This window comes from Procambarus clarkii, chromosome 15 (assembly GCF_040958095.1).
Source record: "Procambarus clarkii isolate CNS0578487 chromosome 15, FALCON_Pclarkii_2.0, whole genome shotgun sequence".
Taxonomy (NCBI): Eukaryota; Metazoa; Arthropoda; class Malacostraca; order Decapoda; family Cambaridae; genus Procambarus; species Procambarus clarkii.
The window spans coordinates 37,802,673-37,826,601 of NC_091164.1; the positions used below are offsets into that span (position 1 = coordinate 37,802,673).

General features: G+C 39.9%; 1 non-coding gene across 1 annotated transcript; it reads left to right on the forward strand.

The window, feature by feature from the left end:
• The first annotated feature begins 1,035 nt into the window (after window positions 1-1,035).
• On the forward strand, window positions 1,036-1,108 carry TRNAV-CAC (transfer RNA valine (anticodon CAC)). The gene has a single exon. It is a non-coding gene; the product is annotated as a tRNA-Val (tRNA).
• The last annotated feature ends 22,821 nt before the right edge of the window (window positions 1,109-23,929 follow it).

Consider the following 23,929-nt stretch of genomic DNA (forward strand, 5'->3'; position numbering starts at 1 on the left):
ACGCTCTGCTACGATATTGTTTTAATGTATTAATAATGTTTTTTTCAATACAAATGTAGGTATATAGCAGTGTCTTACTACCCCCTTCAATATAAGTAATTACAAATTACAGGTTGAGCTAGCTATATGTTAAAAAATAAAGGCACAATAACGAACGTGGGAGATTTGTACCTGAATTTACCTGTCTCTAGTGTCCTGTAATCCTGTAAATATTTAATTCAAAATGATCTGCTACCAGAAATTTTAGCCAAATATCCCCAGTTTGCTAACTGTAGGCAGTAACTGAGTGATTTATTTATTTTATTTATATATATATATATATATATATATATATATATATATATATATATATATATATATATATATATACAAGAAGGTACATTGGGTTTGTGAGAATACATTGAATAGTACAGTATTTACATTCTTGTAAAGCCACTAGTACGCGCAGCGTTTCGGGCAGGTCCTTAATCTAACAGATAATTTTATGTAGGTAATTTCTATCAGAATTGATAAATGATTCTAAGCTATCCACCGCTGCCCACTGGAGGGGGGGGGGCGGTATGCAGGACAAACATATCAATTGTGACACTAGCTCTCCACATATGTCAGTTGCCTAATTTAGAAACCGTACTTGTGGTCGATCATGAACCCATTTATGATGTGACGACTTATACTGAATTTTGTAACTAGCTCATCAAGATTGTAACTTGCTTAACTAAGTGAATTGTGGGGTTCAGTCCCTGAGCCCATTATGTGCCTCTGTAACCCCTTCCACTACCTCCCACAAGATGGGTATGGGGTGCATAATAAGTGAACTAAACTAAACTAAACCTCTCATGTTATCGTGACGTCACACACGCCGTACACATATAAAACAGGATTTTCTCTCTATTTTCGTTATTAAACCTTGTTTAATTTATATAATTACTCAAGCAATATGTTTTGATCATATTATATCGCTGAAGAAAACTATGTGTATCTTCGGTAGCAATTAACCGGATTTGGTCCATATAATAACAGGTCACTATACTTCAGGTTTCCGTAGTGTAGTGGTTATCACGTGCGCCTCACACGCGCAAGGTCCCCGGTTCGATTCCGGGCGGAAACATTTGACTTTTTAAATGTTTGTTTTCATAACCCATTGAAATAAACTCAAAGTGTCAAACAACTTAGGTCGGACGGTAGAGGGACGGTCTCGCTTCTTGCAGGTCGGCGTTCAATCCAGACCGTCCAAGTGGTTGGGTGCCATTCCTTCCCTTCCCTTCAAAGAGCTAAAATTAATAACAAAGTATATTGACAATATTTATTAAATCATAAAACTTATACCATTTTGTAATTTGCTAATACTACATTATACTAATTATTAATATTGAGAGTCATATAACTATGTATTGTGGAGCAGAGTGGCGCAGTGGAAGCATGCTGGACCCATAATCCAACTAGAGGTCCGTAGATCGAAACTACGCTCTGCTACAGTCTAATTTTTTCCTACCATAACAAACCAAAAGAAATGTTTTTATCTCTAATGAATACAATCCATCCTCCTGTACATTTTGTAACTATGTAGAGCATCGTACATATAAATTAAATATTGACGTAATGGACAATTACATAGTAGAACTTGGTACTATTCACCTTATAGTCCGGAAAAAATACAGCTAAAACCAAACACATATATATTCCTAGGCCTAGTATATATATGTACTATATGTGGCCTCAGTTAGCATGTATTAGACCTTGGATGGTAAGTTAGGTTAGGTTTTATGAGAAACAAATACAAAGGTTCGGGCCAACCTTGCCCGAAACGCTTGGCGTAATAGTGGCTTTAGACATTGTATGTACAAGCTCTATCTATAAATCCCACAACATGTTTGTATCTCACCTTGTATGTATGTACTTTACCTGAATAAACATTTGATTTGATTTAACAAAACCTTTGCCGGTTTATCCAAATTCAATAATACCAAATTCTACTATCCAATTGTCCATTACATCAATATATGTACGATGGAGGATGGATGTGTTGCTTATAAGCACTGCTATTAAAATATATGGAAACTAATTATACAATTTATTGGCTGGTGTGCAGGGCTTCACACTCTCAGAGCAAGCCATCAACTATCAAAACTCATATATCTTCGTTTTCACTTCAGTTATATTTATGACAAAGAATTTTAAATGTAGCCTATATTTCTACCTTTCTGATGACATAAATACTTTCGTTAATTACAATATCTAGATCAAACTAACATTGATTTTCAAAAGGTTGTATATTTTCCATCAATAAAGAGCATCAGCCAAGAAGCCTTCTTTAAAATATGAATATCTTTCCTCACCCAATAAGATCTAATCTCTGAATAAAACGCAAAAAACGACTTGATTGTAACCTATCCACCGCTGCCTATTGGATGGGGGAGAGGGGGTTATGTGTTGGATAAACATATCAATTGTGACACTAGCCCTCCATATATGTCAGTTGCTTAAATTATAAACTGTACTTGTGGTCGGTCTCGAGCACATTGTTGATGTGACAATGTGTATTGATTTTTGTAACTAGCTTATCAAGATTATAACTTGCTTGGCTATATGAATTGTGGGGCTCAGTCCCTGAGCCAATTATGTGCCTCTGTAACACTCCACTATCGCTCATAGGATGGGTATGGGGTGCATAATAAATGAACTAAACTAAGCTCTGCCTTTTTGATAACATATACAATTATAAGCTTTATTTGTGAATCTCAATTAATTAAACAATATATCACAGAGCCTGTAGGGTTCGGTGAGATGAGTGAAGAGACATGGGAGATTTTACATAAGTACAGTACATGGTAGTTTAAGTAGCGAACGCATGTCAACGAATAACGAGTATATATAACAAAACTATTGTCCTATGAACCAGGCTTGGTCACCTCAGTAGAGAAAACAAAGATCCTGAACCGACGCCCACCCAGACGGGGTGGGGCCGTTCGCAAAATGCAGTTGCATGATGGCTCTCTCATCGACTATGTAACCAGATACAAATTCCTTGGTCTTGAGGTTCCTTACTGTACCGCAATGTTGTAGCCAGACTGGGTCGCCAATGTATAGAGAGGCTCCGTGCTCTCAAGGCTATGGCAGGCTACCATCCAAGCTATGGTGCAAATGTGAGAATTGTCAAAATGATGTATCTCTCATATATTAGGTCACTGATTGATTATGCTGCACCCATGCTTGCTCTAGTGCCTGAGAGAATGCTTGGAGGGTTGGAAAAGATGAAAAACGAAGCCATGAGGATTATCCTCGGATGCCCCCGTACAACTAAATTACTAAACATGAGGAAGGAACGGAATATTTCATGTGTAAGTGATCGTATCACTGAAATTAATGCTTTAATTGGTATCAAGATGCTTAGGCTAACCCACCCTAACCCCTGTACTGAAGCCCTCCAAGCCTTCTTCCTTGAAGATCAGCATCCCTCCAAATGTGTTACCGTAACTGCCAATGTGCTCAGAATGTATAACTTTCATCACCCTTACCAAGAGAGACAACAACAACACTTTCCTGCCCCATGGGAGATCACTCCTTTCCAAATTACTGTCCCCTCTTTCCCACCCAAGAAGCTGATTAAAGAACAGTCCTTGCTTCGACAAGAAGCAAAGTACAATGCCTTAAGCCAAATTGATGCTTTAGTCAGAGAGCGCTCCCTTTCCAAAAATATTTACACTGATGGATCCTTGCACCAGTCCTATGGTGCAGCTGGAAGTGCAGTTGTTGTGACAGGGAGAGATGGTTCCATCTCCCATGAGTGTGGAGCGCGTCTAAGTAACTGGGCCTCGACTCTTCAAACAGAATTGGTTGTCATAATCCTTGCACTAGAGCGCGTATATGAATCCAAAGTTGACACGCTAATTGTAAGTGACTCCTTGTCATCCTTGACTGCCCTCAGCTCCCCAAGGCATAACTGTGACGTGCTTATCTCTGAAGCTAGACACAGATATAGTGAAATAATCAATGATGGAGTCAGAGTTTGTCTCCTGTGGATTCCTTCCCATATTGGTCTCCGAACGCATCTAGTGGGCCATATATGAATGAGCATTCATTTAGGCCCCTTAACTCGACGTTTGGTTCATCCCACAGCACCAGTTCTGCTTACCAAAAATGGCCCACTAGATACTCAGACTTCTAGATGTTACCACTGCTAGGCTTAGGCTCGGCTACAAGTACCTCTGGGAGTTTGTAACATCTGCTGATTTACATTTGACTAAATGTAAACTCTGTCAGCATAACTATTCGCATACTTTGCGTCATTATATAATGGAATGTGAAAAAATTGCGGAATTTAGAAATAACACCATCAATAGTGTCCAAGAAATGTGTAAGTACTTAATTCATAATGATGTGCTGCCCGAAATTTTAGCGAAGTATCCAAAATTTGCTTACTATAGGTAATGCATGCACATGACTGTAAAGCTGCCGCCCAGTTGGGTGGGTGTGCAGCAAGACTAGTAACTGTGTGACTCACTATAGATGTAAAGTGCCTCGTATAGTGACTGTTGTGAGCCTCTTGTAATGTCACTTGTGACACAAAGATTATTGATGTGTGTAATTATGTGGGTGATTAGATATGTATGTATATGTGTATATATATATATATATATATATATATATATATATATATATATATATATATATATATATATATATATATATATATATATATATATATATATATATATATATATACATGTATGTATGAGGGTGTGTACATGTGTATACAACATTGATAATTTTTTAACTAGCGTCATATATTGTTATTTGCTTAGCTAAACGAACTAGAGGGTTCAGTTCCTGAACCGATTATGTGCCTCTGTAATCCTGTACACCACCGCCCACGGGATGGGTATGGGGTGCATAATAAAGAAAGAAATTGAATATGAAGTCGATTTAACTTCCAAACATATATTTTTTAATAAATGTTAAATGTTTTCTGGCTAGTTATGTTAGATTTTATTAAAAATACGTATTCTACTTGTTAACATTATATTTTAAATTTGTGATAATTTGTGCAGAGAAGTGCGACAACTGGATATGCCAACAAACACTTACCAAACAACGATATAGAGTAACGAACGAACGTCAACAACACCTGTCGGCCCTGCCCTCCCTCCTCTTTTATCAGCTGATCCTTGAGCTCTCGGCTACCAACAAATGATGTAGCATCACCCGAAGGCAGCTAAGTACACAGTGACCTATATGTGATTGAAAAAAACCAACAAGACCAACCCGTAATTCTCTCATTTCGACCTCATTAGTGTTGCTCCCTGGAGCTAAGAAGCTGTACCCGACGTTCACTGCTGCCTATCAACGAGTCTTCCCTATTTGTTCCTGCCTACATTTATCCTGCTATCATGCAAAGTAAGGCCGGTAAGACCCTTAAGAAAGATAGCACACCTAACAAGAATAACCCTACTAGCCAGGCTAACAACATGATTAGTTCAGCTATCTCCCCCTCGGTGGCCGCCGTGGGGGGTACCGACTCTCCCTCCGTCAACAATAACAAACAATCTCAGCTGGGCGCAGCGCCGTCTCTGACACGGGCCATGCAACAATTAGGTAGCCATATGGATCAACTTAAACGAGCTACTGCCCCTTGTTCTGACTTCAAGCGCTTTGCTGATAACCCTTGGCTCAAGTTATTAACTCAAGTACATGAAGATCAAATGACAGTAATCAAAGAGCAGTCGGCCTTAATAATGAACCTGCAAGGCTCATTATTATCTTTGCAGAATGAAGTTGTAGACTTAAACAAGAACAATCAAGATCTATCTACCACAGTCGTCAACCTCGAACAAGAATTAAACCTTCTCAAGAACACAGTTACAAACTTTAATCCAGATGCAACCACTAAAAAACAGGAAGAAATATTGCAACAGTTTGAGAACCATCTGAACAACCTACAACAACAACACACTGTTACCCAAGACGAGACAGACCAACATAAACTACTTGAATCGGTAATTATCTCTTCACGTGATTTTCCCCAAGAAACTGATGGTGAAGACTGTGCTGCCATTGTGATCAAAGTATTGCAGGATAAGTTAAATTATTCGATCCAAAAAAATGACATCAAAGCAGCTTATAGAGTGGGTACCAAATCATCTGGTACTAATAATAGGCGTATTCGTTTAAAATTAGATAGCTGCTCCCGCAAGACTGATCTTATCTCATCTGCAGTTGCTAGTAAATCCACTGTTTATGTGAATGAATGTCTGACCAGGTGCAGGCAAAATCTCTTTTTTAAACTGCGTGGCTTCTGCAAAAATTCCCCTACAATTAAACACTGTTTTGTGCGAGATGGTAAAATTATAGCTAGGAGGACTGACACTGGAAAAACCTATTCAATAACCACAGAAGCTCACCTTAATTCTTTCCTCAGTGACTGTGGGTTAGCTGCTGTATAGCCTGAATTCAGATTATAATCTCATATAACTACCTTTGTGTACTCTAGCTCTGCCTTTCCCTTCAAAAGGTTTTAACTTTAGTTTAAAAAAGAAAAAAAAAATAATAAAAAGAATAATATTGTCATCTTTATTATTGTCTTTTTTTTTCTTTTTACTCCCATGTTCCATAGTACACTGGCTTTGCCTGTGTCCTCTAGTATTAACTTCATTATCCAATGTTCCTGAGTGTATCTCTATTTAAACTACCTCAGTTTGTTTTAGTGTAACTTTAGTATTCAATTATAGTGTACTTATAATAGTATAGTAAGCAAGCTTATTATCTTATAGATTTCATAATTGTTTTTTTTTTTTTTTTTTTACTTTTTTGGTCATCTATTGTTATTAATTATTCTAGTTAATTTTTTACATTCCTAGTTCCCATTAAGTTTTTTTTTTTCTTTTTACTTAAAATTACCATTAAGTTTATTTTACTTTAGAATTTTTAATCTGCTTTTTTCTTTGTTTTCTATTTTGTAATTTGCCATTCTTACCTTGTTTTCCTGCAATCAGCCTTTTTATGCAGACAAGTATAGACCCAGAACTAAACCTCTTATCCACTATCTATGACAATCATCACTTCAATGATCAAAATTGCAGATATTTTACAGCAAATGATGTAAACAATGTATTATCAGATAATCTCAATATCTCTGTAATCAACTTGAACGTTAGATCCCTAGGTAAACACTTCGATGATGTTAGTGCCTTGATTGAAACTATTGACAACAAATTCTCTTTTATTATACTTACTGAAACGTGGTTGAAAGAGGATAATACTCAACTCTTTAACATGCCTAACTACTCGGCAATTCACAACTGTCGTCAAATGCAGAGAGGTGGTGGTACTGCTCTTTACTACCACCAAGAACTAACATGCTTAAAAATAATTAGAACTAGAGACTGCTGTGGGGAGTATATTTTTGCCAGTTTCAGAGTCAAGGGTGCCGAGTCTGTCCTGTCTGTGGGTGCAGTCTATAGAATTCCTAACACTGATGTGTCTGAATTCAACTCAAACCTTAGAAATCTAATACTAGATAACAGATTGAACAAAAACCATCTAATTATCGCAGGGGACTTTAATATTGACCTCTGCGAGCCTGAACACCCTACTGCTGTTAGCTTCCTCAACTGTATGAATTCCTGCTTCCTCATACCCTTAATCACTAGACCAACTAGAATCACTGATAGTACTGCTACGACTCTAGATCACATCTGGACCAACATAACCTCTCCGCTTACTTCAGGTATAATCACCGATAGCACTACAGACCATTACCCCACATTTCTCTTAACTAACATTAGCAAACCACCTCTAGAGACAAGGGAGTTAAGCTTTAGGCTGCACAATGAAACTGCTATAAACAATTTTATAACTGCTGCTGATAATGTCAACTGGGAGTCCGAGTTAGGTAACATAGGGGACATCAACCTAGCAGTGAAATCTTTTCTACAAACAACTCTTAGTCTTTATAACACCCACTGTCCTATGCTTACAAAACAAGTCACAAGCAAAAGACTTAACAATCCTTGGCTTACAAAGGGAATACTTAAATCCATTAACAAAAAACACGACCTTGAGAAGAAGTATAGGCTAGGAACAGTCTCCAAAGATTTCTCAAAGAATTACTCGTTATTGCTATCTAAAATAATTAGACGAGCCAAAACTAAATACTATGAAGATAAATTTACCCAAATAAAGAGCAACATTAAAAAAACTTGGAGCACAATTTCACAAATATTGGGATCAAAGAAGATTTTAAATAACAAACCAACACTCCTTTCCAATAACGTTGGTCAGCTTTCAGCCTCTGATTCTGCTATTGAGTTCAATAGGTTCTTCTCTTCCATTGGGTCATCCCTTGCAAATGATATTCCATCTTCCTGTACTGATGTTAAGGACTATCTTACAGGTAACTATCCACAGTCTCTGTACCTAAAGCCTACTAGTTCCACTGATGTCAATGAAATAATCCTTTCCCTTAAAACCAAGTCTAGTGCCCTCGAGGAGATACCAACTTTAATTTACAAAAAAGCCTCCAGATCTCTAGCCCCTGCTATTGCATTGCTCTTCAACAAGTCACTTGAACTCCAAACCTTTCCTGACATTCTAAAAAAAGCAAGAGTAACCCCTGTCTACAAATGTGGTGATCTCACTGATGTTAACAACTATAGACCTATATCAATCCTGCCTAACTTGTCAAAAATATTCGAAAAGCTAATCTACAAGCAGCTTTACTCTTTTCTAGCCAAACACAATATACTTAGCTCTTGTCAATATGGCTTCAGACCCAAAAAAAGCACTAACGATGCACTTATTAGTATGATTAACGTAATTCACGCAGCTCTTGATAAAAAGGAGTTTCCTGTTGGGTTATTTGTGGACCTGCGTAAGGCTTTTGACACTGTCAACCATCAAAACCTTCTTCTTAAATTACATCATTATGGAGTCAGAGGACACTCCCTGCAATACCTCAAATCTTATCTTACTGACAGGCTCCAGTATGTTTCTGTGAATAATACAATTTCTCCCACCCTACCCATCAACATTGGTGTTCCTCAGGGCAGCATACTTGGCCCTCTCCTCTTTCTCATCTACATTAATGACCTTCCAAATGCCTCCCAACACCTCAAATCAATTCTATTTGCTGACGACACAACCTTCATTTACTCCAGTCCTGACCCCCTTGCTCTAAATGCCACAGTAAATACTGAGCTAGAGAAAGTCCATCTTTGGCTAACTGCCAACAAACTCACCCTTAACATTGACAAAACGTTTTATATTCTGTTTGGCAATAAATCCTCTAATCAGATAAATCTCAAAATAAACAATACCCAAATTTGTAACAAATTAGATGGCAAATTCCTTGGCGTTCTCATCGACCACAAGCTGAATTTCCAGGGTCACATTCTAAATATATCAAAAAAAGTTTCAAAAACTGTTGGCATTCTTTCTAAGATCAGATATTATGTACCCCGCCCTGCTCTGGTTACTCTCTATTACTCCCTCATCTATCCATACCTCAACTATGGTATTTGTGCTTGGGGTTCTACTACCCAAAATCATTTACGTCCTCTCATTACCCAACACAAAGCTGCTATTAGGACAATAACCAACTCTGGCCCCAGACATCACTCGGTACCCTTACTCAAATCTCTGAATATGTTAGATATTAAGTCACTGCACATTCTCTCTTGTGTATTATACATATATAAAACGCTGAACTGTAATGCCAATCCTGACCTCAAAAGCTTCATTGAAGGTTGTAACAGAACCCATGAGCACCACACCAGGAATAAATACAGTTTTGATATTCCTAGAGTACGACTTAATCAAACTAGAAATGCTCTACAAATCAAGGGACCCAGAATGTGGAATGACCTTCCCAACCATGTTAAAGACTGTACCTCTCTCAACCAGTTTAAGATAAAAACTAAACAATACCTAATAAATTCCCTGTAACCCACCTCACTCCTTTATTGTCAACCCATGTCTGTTATTTTATTTTATTATTATTATATTTTTTTTTAATCAACACTGTTTGTCAACCTATTGTATTTGTGCTGCTTTTTCAGTCATGTTCCCCCTTTTTTTATCTTTATTTGTATTTGTTTTCAACACTTTTTATTCTTTATGCTCAATTAGTATTAAGTTCTAGATATTAATGTTTTTCTTGCCCGAAACGCATTGCGTAATAGTGGCTTTAGGCATTGTATGTACTAGCTCTATCTATATATCAATCCATTAATGTAACATCACTTGTATGTATGTACCTTACCTGAATAAACATATTTATTTATTTTATTTATTTATTTATATATCTTGGATAAGTCGCTCCACAACATTGCCGCTTAGACCATCGACTTCCTTTGATGCTACCTATTTCATAATGAAATTACATTAGTTTGGAGTAAATATATGTTTTCTCATGTTCTGCATTCAGCACCAACATTATAGTGAGTAAATATATCATATTACTTCATTACTTAAATAATGCTAGGAGGGGTTGAGTAAGCTTTGGGTCTTTAGTGGCACAGAATCTCCAATAGATGGGGCGAGAGTCGCTCCCATCTCTCTCGCCCGAGCAAGAGTCGAAACTTAATTTAAAATTGATATATCTCTGTTCTCGAACATGATATATTTCATTTGGTGCAATTATAATAATGTTCATATCTCGGTCTTTCTGGAGGCATATAAGATTTTAGGCTTTATTAGCGTATCTTTGTTAATTATACAATATATCTGCAAGTGCGTAGGCGTCTGCACTCCATGCCCGACAAGCTACTGAGCGCTACTATAAAAACATATGTATCTTCACTTGAGCTATAAATATGTATATTGTAATGTATTTAAAATAAAGCTCTTATTTCTATCTTGCTTAAGACATATAAAACATTTGTGTTTATTAACGAATTTACGTGAAATAAACATTGATCTGAGAGAGAGTTGCTCTGTCGTTCAGTCTGTACGGGGTGGGAGCTCCGTAATTTTTAAAATACATGTATCTTCATTAGAACTTTAAGTATGTCTATGGTAAAGTGTTTAAAGTGAAGCTTATATGTCTGTCCTTTCTTGAGACATATAAAACATATATGTTTATTAACGTTATTAACGAATTCACGTGAAATAAACATTGTTCTGAGAGAGAGAGTGCTCGGTCGGATCGATCTGTCCGGGGTCGGAAGCTCGGCTATTATAAAAGTACACGTATCTTCGCTTTAAATTTAAATATGCCCATTGTAAGGTATTTAGAATAAAGCTTATATTTCTATCTTTCTTGTGACATATAAAACTCTTACGTTTATTAAGGAATCTGCGTGAAATAGGCATGGTTCTGAGATTAATGCTGCGGTTTTCGAGCTCTACACTACACATATACTACACATACACTACACGTACACTACACATACACTACACATACACTACACATACACTACACGTACACTACACGTACACTACACATACACTTCACGTACACTACACTACACACATACACTACACTATACACACATACACTACACATACACTATACATACACTACACATACACTACACGTACACTACACATACACATACACTACACATACACTACACGTACACTACACATACACTACACATACACTACACGTACACTACACATACACATACACTACACATACACTATATACACATTGTGACGGTAACGCGTTGGTGTTCGGCTGTTTAAGGCTAGGGGTATGGCCTCGTCACATAGTTATAAAAAAAAATAGAAAAACTGGAACTTCGTCTGTGGTAAGGTAAGGAGAAGACACACAAAACACAAGTAAACTTTAACAATGAAATTTTAATTACGTTAAATAAATCAAAACATGAAAATAATGCACAAACAAATATGTATAATAAAATCAATCAATCAAAATAATAAGAATACTTAAATGACACAATGAAAAGTTACGTTAAGGCAAAATAACAAGAAGTGCAACACAAAGGTAAGTGGGAGGTGCTGGAATATTGGCTTAAAGCCACCACCTCTCTCAGTACACTCTAGAGTCTAGCTGGGAGGTGTGCTGGCTACGAAAGCACGGAACATTCTGAAGACTGATGTTGGGGCGACCCCAGACATCGGGTAGTATTGGGGGGCGAGTGCAGGTGCAGCCAGACCGGCGACCAATCAGCGGAGCCGTAGCGATCAACGGGTAGTTTGGTGATTTGGGTCCGAACAGGTGGCGGGCTGCATACGTTTCTGCTCACCCTGGCAAGCCTTGCTGGTGCTGGTGTTGTTGTCGTTGTTGGACATTTCTTCCATAGTCCTTTTATATAATTGTGAAGACGTAATTTTGGAGGGAAGAGCAGGCTCAATCTCTTGAAGGAGATTATCGTCACAACTCTCCCCCGAAGCCTGCGGTTCTGGAAGAAGTACGTCGTTATGTGGTGGAGTAATGGATGGAGTTGCTTCTACTTCATAAACTCTGGAGAGATCATGGGCTAAGATGTTGTCAGACTCTTGGTATAGCGTGTCTCCAGGTTGAATTTCTGCAGTTAGCAAGCCCATAGTAGAAGACGTTGAGATGAGAAGTGGGCGTGCTGCAGGAGGTGTAGGGTGGTGTGGTCCGTATTGATGGTGGACCGAGCACTTTTCAGGTGTGGAGTGAAGTGCTGAAGCTTCAGGATGAGGAAGAGTAGCTCCTTGCCAATTGTTCCGTAGATCCTTGTAGCAGTAGTCGCTGACAGGTGTATTCTTCTCGCCTCGTTGCTGCATCACGACACCACCCACGTCGGTACCATTGGCGTCGACATGGAGGATGAAGGGCTTATCTGACGAGGTGAGAGTGGAATTAGAAGAGGGCATAGGAGCACGATTATTATCCTGAAAGCATTTGGGAAGATCATTAAGGATTTTGGAATTAGAAAGCGCCGACTCCTTGTCAGTGCTTTCGGGAGAAGAAGCCGGGATGGTCTCACTGTGGATGTAGGGTTCTGTGAAGGTAGAACAATTAATCAAGACAGTGGGAGGAGTACCATTATATTGCTTCAGGAGGTTGACGTGGCACAGCTGGGTCTTCCGCCGCCTATCTGGAGTCTCTATCACATAATTATTATTATTCCTGCACTCTTTGACGCAGTAGGGTCCTGAAAATCTGTTTTGTAAAGGTGAACCTGGGATAGGGGAAATAAGCAAGGACGAAGTCTCCCGGCTTGAATTTTCTTACTTTGCTGGTCTGGTCGTAATGAGTCTTCATTCTCACCTGGGCTTTCAATAGATTATCATGGGCAAAGCGGTGGACTCTCTCTAGAATGTGTTGAAGGTTTTGAAGAAACTGGGGCACATTCTGATGCTCACTGAAGGTGGCATCTCTGAGAGAGTCTTTGAAAGCCTTAAGGGGAGTACGGCACTTACGGCCGTAGAGCATCTCATAAGGAGATACTCCTAGGGACTCATTGGGGAGACTTCTGAAAATACACATTATTAGGTCAATCTGCTTATCCCAATCCTTTGAGGTTTCACTACAAAACTTTTTCAAGAGTGCTTTGATGGTCTGATGACTACGTTCAAGAGAACCCTGTGAAGCAGGATGATAGGGGCTGGACAATACCTGTTTGATGTTGAACTCCTCCAGTGTCCTTTTGAAGAGATCACTGGTGAAGTTGGTGCCACAGTCACTTTGAATCTCCCTGGGAAATCCGTATTGAGTGAAGATCTTCAGTAGATGTTTGATAACCGTAGCAGCCGTGATGTTCTTCACTGGAACTGCTATGGGAAATCTGGTGGTAGGACACAGGATGGTTAGGATGTAGGCGTTACCTGAACTGGTCCGAGGTAAAGGACCAACACAGTCTATTATGAGTCTGTGGAAAGGTTCCGCAGGCACCTGTATGGGAATCAGTGGTGCTCTGGGAATGGAGACGTTCGGTTTGCCTGCCATCTGACATGTATGACACTGTTTTACGTACTGTTTGACGTTGTTTACCATACCTGGCCAGTAGTAGTCTTGACGAATCCCATGGTAAGTCTTGTTGAAGCCGTAGTGGGAGAATGCTCCATGGGCCAGGTGTAGAATAGTGGGCCGCAGGCTGGTGGGAATCACAAGTTGTTCGGTGTTGGCCCAATCGTCCTCCTCCTTCAGTTTACTGGGTCTATATCTGCGGTAGAGCAAGTCGTTCTCTAGGAAGAACCCAGGAATACTGTCGGGTTGAGTCTCAGCCTGGAAAAACAATGGTGTTAAAGTAAGATCTTCCCTCTGCAACTTACGGAACTCCAACTTGGTCAGATGCGGGGGTAGTTTCTGAGGGTCTTGAGGGACAGCGGTAGCAGTAGAGTCAGCTGGCTGTGGACGTGCGGCTTGTGCACGGGTGGTCACGAGAACCGGAGGAGAAACATCATCACTCTCTTGAACCTCTGCTGGAACATACTCAAGAATAGGGTTACTTGGCACAGAGTTACACACCTGGGGTTTGTCCATGACGATCAGGTTGGTTGGTTGCAGGTCTTCTGCCAAGTCGTTGCCTAGGAGAAGTTGCACTCCAGGCATGGGAAAAGGCTTTTCCCTGACGGCGACTTGGACTTCCCCGTTCACGTAGGGACAATCCAGGTGGACTCTGGCGAGAGGGTATGGAGTAGTAGCAGTGAGGTCAGTGATGAAGACCGTTTCCCCGGTGTAGACTATGTTGGGCACAGCCGACTTCAAGATGATCGATTGTAGAGCCGCTGTGTCCCTCAAGATCTTCAATTTGAAACGTCCCTCCGGATTTGAACCGTTGGCAGAGACAGTTCCAGTATACAGGTGGTTACTGAAAAGAGAAAGATCATTAACATCAACACCAACATTCATCACAGGCTTACCGGACTTAGGAGGAGTTGGTTTGGGTCGTTGTTGGTCAGTGGTTCCCTTGTATTGAGACTTACCACACTTGTCTATGGTATGTCCATAGAGTCTACAATACTTGCAGTACAGTTGTGAACCAGCTTGATCGGGGCTCACCTTCTCGTAACTGTACCACGACTTCTTACTGGAGGATGGTTCGGGTGTCAGCCGGTGGATGAGGCTGTAAGTGTCAGCCGACTTAGCACACTTCAGGTAGTCGGTTTCTTCTTTATCTGCTAAGTAGAGGCGGACAGGAGGCGGCACACGTCTCAAGAATTCTTCAACAAGCATCAGGTTGACGAGTTCTGTAAAAGTAGAGACATGTGCTGCTTCTAGCCATTTCATGAAATACCTCCGTTTCGTGTTAGCAAACTCGAGGAAGGTAGTGGTACTTGCCTTCAGGTGGTCACGGAATTTCCTTCTATAACTTTCAGTAGAGAGGAGGTAGGCGTCCAACACTGCTTGTTTCAAAGTGTAGTAGTCATTCTCAGACGCCAAAGTACTGAGTGTGACTGCAGCTCTACCTGTAAGATGGACTCTGAGAAGTGTTGCCCATTGGTCGACAGGCCAACTGAGTTGATTAGCAAGGGTTTCAAAGGTGGTAAAGAACACATCAACTTCTGCTTCTACAAAGGATGGCATTAACTTACTTGCATGTGATATATTAAAACTGACGGGAAGATTGGCAGTAGCTTGCTGGCGTTGAGCGAGGTGTGAAGTTTCCAACGTGTATTCCCGTTGACGACACTCAAGAGCCAGAGTCGCTTGTTGCTTGTCATGTTCGCGTTGTATTTCCAACTCGCGTTGTTTGGTTTCAAGCTGTAAGCGTTCACGTTCACGGAGCATTGCAAACTCACGTTCCTTGAGGGCGATCTCTTCCCTTCGTATGTCAGCTGCTTCCCTTTGCTGTTCGCGGGCTTCCCTTTGCTGCTCACGTTCAATCTTGGCCAGCTCTAGTTTGAGTTTCAGCGTTGCCAAATCAGTTTTATCTGCAATATAGTAAGTTTCATGAGTTTCAGAGTCTATCTTACCTTGCTCTAAATAGTAATCCAGCAACAGGTTGTGTAGGTCATTTTTGTTGGCTTGGTAGGGAACTTCTAGTTGATACTCATGTGCAAGAGTTTGTAATTCAGTCCTCTTGGCACGACTTAAAGTCCCTATTTCACCTGCTGGATTTGCACGGAAAGTTTGGAGACGAAACATGGTGAAATTAGCAAATAAAGGTACACGAATGTTCAATAATGAAATGTCAGAAACAGGACAACGTGGCAACTGGTACCTATCCTGTGTGATCTTTAACAATTAACGTTAAGTGAAAGATATTAAATTAAATCAAGGGCGCAGGAAATCTTGTACCCGGTACTCATGTAAGAGAATAAGGGCAAGAAAATCCTACTAACAAATGAAACAAAGTTTCGAAAACAAATGAAACAGTTAAATGCTTCAAAAGTAAAATTGGTAGTCCAAGGATGTAGGCATACCTTGCCAAGTCTCTATAGGACATAAAGCAAGTTTTTCCTACTGAATTTAATATGATACTTACAGAATTAGCGAACTTTTGTGCTCTGAAAAAATAAGCTAATTCCCTACCGTTGTATGTATCATCATCTCTGACTGACGTGTAGGGGTGCGAGGTGTCAACTGGTGACGAGAACTGCTGCTGAGGTCCCAATTCAGCAACTAAAGTTCGAGCTAGAGGAACTATGGCCCTCTTTGTCCTCCTACAGTCAGATTGCAGAAGATTGGGTACTCTTGACCCGGGGCAGACCACAGTACCAGGGTACCAATATGATGATCTGTCAGAATGAGAAATATTCAAGGGACATAGATGGTAAATACGAGTAATAACATGGAGGGAGAGATGACCAATTAAGAGTATGACTGAGGCCTACAGTCACCACGTAATCCAAAGTTGTCTCACCTTCACTATATGTTACTCTCGTAATGCACAATACACCGCACCTTATAAAAAATGAAATTGAATGAAAAATAGTAAAGCTACGTTAACAGAGTTAAATACGCTTACCATAAATTACCACTTGGCACCAGTACCTGAGTGAGGCTCCTAGGACAGGCCCCCATATAACTTGTGACGGTAACGCGTTGGTGTTCGGCTGTTTAAGGCTAGGGGTATGGCCTCGTCACATAGTTATAAAAAAAAATAGAAAAACTGGAACTTCGTCTGTGGTAAGGTAAGGAGAAGACACACAAAACACAAGTAAACTTTAACAATGAAATTTTAATTACGTTAAATAAATCAAAACATGAAAATAATGCACAAACAAATATGTATAATAAAATCAATCAATCAAAATAATAAGAATACTTAAATGACACAATGAAAAGTTACGTTAAGGCAAAATAACAAGAAGTGCAACACAAAGGTAAGTGGGAGGTGCTGGAATATTGGCTTAAAGCCACCACCTCTCTCAGTACACTCTAGAGTCTAGCTGGGAGGTGTGCTGGCTACGAAAGCACGGAACATTCTGAAGACTGATGTTGGGGCGACCCCAGACATCGGGTAGTATTGGGGGGCGAGTGCAGGTGCAGCCAGACCGGCGACCAATCAGCGGAGCCGTAGCGATCAACGGGTAGTTTGGTGATTTGGGTCCGAACAGGTGGCGGGCTGCATACGTTTCTGCTCACCCTGGCAAGCCTTGCTGGTGCTGGTGTTGTTGTCGTTGTTGGACATTTCTTCCATAGTCCTTTTATATAATTGTGAAGACGTAATTTTGGAGGGAAGAGCAGGCTCAATCTCTTGAAGGAGATTATCGTCACAACATACACTACATATATACTACACGGACACTACACATACACTACACGTACACTACACATACACTACACATATGTTATACTCAAATTCTGTCAGTTGAAATGTAACCAATCACAGGCGAGTAGGCCTCTGACGTCATGCCAGACAGAGGAGCATCAGCGATGCTCCCAGCAGCCTCAGTTATCCTCACAGACTCAGAGTAGAAGGACCTCGGCTAGGCAGATATATACCTTGCTATCTCAGTCAATAAATATATACACAAGCGACTACTGTATCTATCTTCTACCCGAACAAGGCAAACGAATACATACACTACATATATACTACACGTACACTACACACACACTACACACACACTACACGTACACTACACGTACACTACACGTACACTACACACACACTACACACACACTACACATACACTACACATACACTACACACACACTACACATACACTACACATACACGCCACACACACTACACACACACTACACACACATGTACACATACACTACACATACACTACACATACACTAAACGTACACTACACACACACTACACACACACTACACACACACTACACACACACTACACATACACTACACATACACTACACATACACTACACACACACTACACGTACACTACACGTACACTACACACACACTACACATACACTACACATACACTACACGTACACTACATGTACACTTCACATACACTACACATGCACTACACGTACACTACACACACACTACACATACACTACATGTACACTACACATACACTACACATACACTACACATGCACTACACGTACACTACACGTACACTACACACACACTACACATACACTACACGTACACTACACACACACTACACATACACTACACGTACACTACACGTACACTACACACACACTACACGTACACTACACGTACACTACACATACACATACACTACACGTACACTTCACATACACTACACGTACACTTCACGTACACTACACACACACTACACGTACACTACACATACACTACATGTACACTACACATACACTACACATACACTACACGTACACTACACATACACTACACGTACACTACATGTACACTACACACACACTACACATACACTACACATACACTACACGTACACTACATGTACACTACACATACACTACACATGCACTACACATACACTACACACACACTACACATACACTACACGTACACGACACACACACTACACATACACTACACATACACTACACGTACACTACATGTACACTACACATACACTACACATGCACTACACGTACACTACACACACACTACACATGCACTACACGTACACTACACACACACTACACATACACTACACATACACATACACTACACGTACACTACATGTACACTACACACACACTACACGTACACTACATGTACACTACACACACACTACACGTACACTACACACACACTACACGTACTCTACACATACACTACATGTACACTACACACACACTACACGTTCACTACACGTACACTACACACACACTACACGTACACTACACGTACACTACACGTACACTACACGTACACTACACATACACTACAAGTACACTACATGTACACTACACACACACTACACATACACTACACATACACTACACACACACTACACGTACACTACACCTACACTACACACACACTGCACGTACACTACACACACAGTACATGTACACTACACATACACTACATATACACTACACACACACTACACATACACTACACGAACACTACACACACACTACACATACACTACACGTACACTACACGTACACTACACATACACTACACGTACACTACACATACACTACACGTACACTACACACACACTACACGTACACTACACGTACACTACACATACACTACACGTACACTACATGTACACTACACATACACTACACATACACTACACATACACTACACGTACACTACACACACACTACACGTACACTACACACACACTACACACACACTACACATACACTACACGTACACTACACGTACACTACACACACACTACACACACACTACACACACACTACACACACACTACACATACACTACACATACACTACACTTACACTACATGTACACTACACACACACTATACAAACACTACACATACACTACACATACACTACACACACACTACACATACACTACACACACACTACACATACACTACACATACACATACACTTCACGTACACTACACTACACACATACACTACACATACACTACAATACACACATACACTACACATACACTATACATACACTACACATACACTACACATACACTACACATACACTACACACACACTACACACACACCACACATACACTACACATACACTACACATACACTACACACACACTACACATACACTACACATACACATACACTACACGTACACTACACGTACACTTCACGTACACTACACACACTACACGTACACTACACACACACTACACGTGCACTACACATACACTACACATACACTACACGTACACTACACACACACTACACGTACACTACACGTACACTACACATACATTACACACACACTACACATACACTACACATACACTACACATACACTACACATACACTACACATACACTACACATACACTACACATACACTACACGTACACTACACGTACACTACACGTACACTACACACACACTACACGTACACTACACGTACACTACACGTACACTACACACACACTACACACACACTACACATACACTACACATACACTACACACACACTACACATACACTACACATACACGCCACACACACTACACACACACTACACACACACTACACATACACTACACATACACTACACATACACTACACGTACACTACACACACACTACACACACACTACACACACACTACACATACACTACACATACACTACACATACACTACACACACACTACACGTACACTACACATACACTACACACACACTACACATACACTACACATACACTACACGTACACTACATGTACACTACACATACACTACACATGCACTACACGTACACTACACACACACTACACATACACTACACATACACTACACGTACACTACATGTACACTACACATACACTACACATACACTACACGTACACTACACGTACACTACACACACACTACACATACACTACACGTACACTACATGTACACTACACATACACTACACATACACTACACGTACACTACATGTACACTACACACACACTACACATACACTACACATACACTACACGTACACTACATGTACAATACACATACACTACACATGCACTACACGTACACTACACACACACTACACATACACTACACATACACATACACTACACGTACACTACACATGCACTACACGTACACTACGCACACACTACACACACACTACAAGTACACTACACGTACACTACACACACACTACACATACACTACACGTACACTACACGTACACTACACGTACACTACACATACACTTCACGTACACTACATTACACATATACACTACACATACACTACACATTCACTACACAAACACTATACATACACTGCACATACACTACACATACACTACACGTACACTACACATACATTACATATACACAACACATACACTACACATACACTACACTGCACACATACACTACACTAAAGTACACATACACTACAAAACACTATACATACACTACACATACACTACACATACACTACACGTACACTACACATACACATACACTATGCGTACACTACATGTACACAACACATACACTACACTGCACACATACACTACACTAAACTACACATACACTACACTAAACTACACATACACTACAAAACACTATACATACACTACACATACACTACATGCACACAACACATACACTACACATACACTACACGTACACTACACATACACTACACATACACATACACTACGCATACACTACATGTACACAACACATACACTACACGTACACTACACATACACTACACCTACACATACACTACACGTACACTACTCATACTCTGCACATACACTACACATACACTACACGTACGCTACACGTACACTACACATACACTAATCGTACCCTACACATACACTACACGTACACTGCACATACACTACACATACACTACACGTACACTGCACATAAACTACACATACACTACACGTACACTACACATACACTACACATATACTACACATATACTACACATACACTACACGTACACTACACATACACTATACATACACTACACATACACTACACGTACACTACACGTACACTACACATACACTTCACGTACACTACACTACACACATACACTACACTACACACATACACTACACATACACTATACATACACTACACGTACACTACACATACACATACACTACACATACACTACATGTACACTACACATACACATACACTACACATACACTACACGTACACTACACATACACATACACTACACATACACTACACGTACACTACACATACACTGCGCACACTACACATACAGTACACAAACACTACACGTACACTACACACACACTTCACATACACTACACATACACATACTCTACACGTACACTACACGTACACTTCACGTACACTACGCATACACTACACATACACTACACGTACACTACACATACACGTCACGTACACTACACTACACACATACACTACACATACACTACACAAACACTATACATACACTGCACATACACTACACATACACATACACTACATATACACTACACGTACACTACACATATATTACACATACACAACACATACACTACACATACACTACACTGCACACATACACTAAACTACACATACACTACAAAACACTATACATACACTACACATACACAATACAATACAATACAACAATACAATTTTATTTAGGTAAGGTACATACATACAATAAATTTTTACAAGGATTGATAGACTTATAGGTAGAGCTAGTACATACAATGCCTAAAGCCACTATTACGCAAAGCGTTTCGGGCATGATAAACTTAAATGACAAGCTTAATACTAATTGAGCATAATGAGTAGAATGAAAACAAGAAATGAAAACATAGATGAAAAAGCAGCACAAATACAATTATGTCGACAAACAGCGCTCTTTAAAGAAAAAACACAGACATTGGTTGACAATAGAAGGGTAAGGTAGGTTACAGGGAATTTATTAGGTATAGCTTCGCTTTTAACTTATGTCGGAAAATCCGACACCATTTAATATATCATACAGATAATAGCTGTATTGTATAAACAAGTAACCCATAGAAAACGTAACTTGTAGTGGAATTACCATCTAAAGAAAACGGGATATCATCACCACATACCATTATAATTCACCAGCTATTCTGCTGGGAATTATTCTTAAATACATTAGTCTTTGGACTTTACCATCATAAAAACATCTTATATAAATTAACTTAATTATCAATATTAAAGTAGAGTAAATGTGACCCTTCTATCACTTTCTGAAATCTGGACAAAGTAGGCCAGGCGTGAGAGAGGAAGGGGGAGCCATTGTTGTGTCACCTCCGAGACGTGTGGAGCAAATTTTGCTCCTATCATATCTGGACAATGTCGGCCAGTAACGTCAATAGTATGGAGTGTTAAACAGCCATTGTTTTGTACGAGACCAGAGGCTCACACGGGAGCAAATTCGGCTCCTGTTAAATTTACTTGGACGTAGTGTTATGGAAACCAAAGGTACCATCTCCAACACGATGTCTACAATTCAAGTTAAGTGTCTATCCGAAACCCGTTTATCATTCATTTATGGCCATTAATGTCAGGATATAGGGTGACCCGGTTAGATCACGTGGAAGCCTCAAACTAAAGGTAATTAAGCCAGGTCTTCAATGTTCCATGTACTGTATAGTGTTTTCTCTGATATAGCTTGTCATATATAGGATTCTGGCTTCACAGCTAGCGCACTTTTGACAGGTCAAGACGAGGATGGAAGACTTTGTGCACCAGTTACTGGGTGAGGAAGCTACCTCAAAGAGGATAATTTGGTGTCTACACCCTAGTTATACCTGGTGGACTAACCTGCTGTACTATAAGATAAGGAACCTCATCAATGTATGTAGCTATTACTGTAGTTTGATTGGCTGCATATATATTAATTGAATAAACCCCCCCTAATGTGTAGAGGATCGATTTGTGAGATTATGAGATTATTGC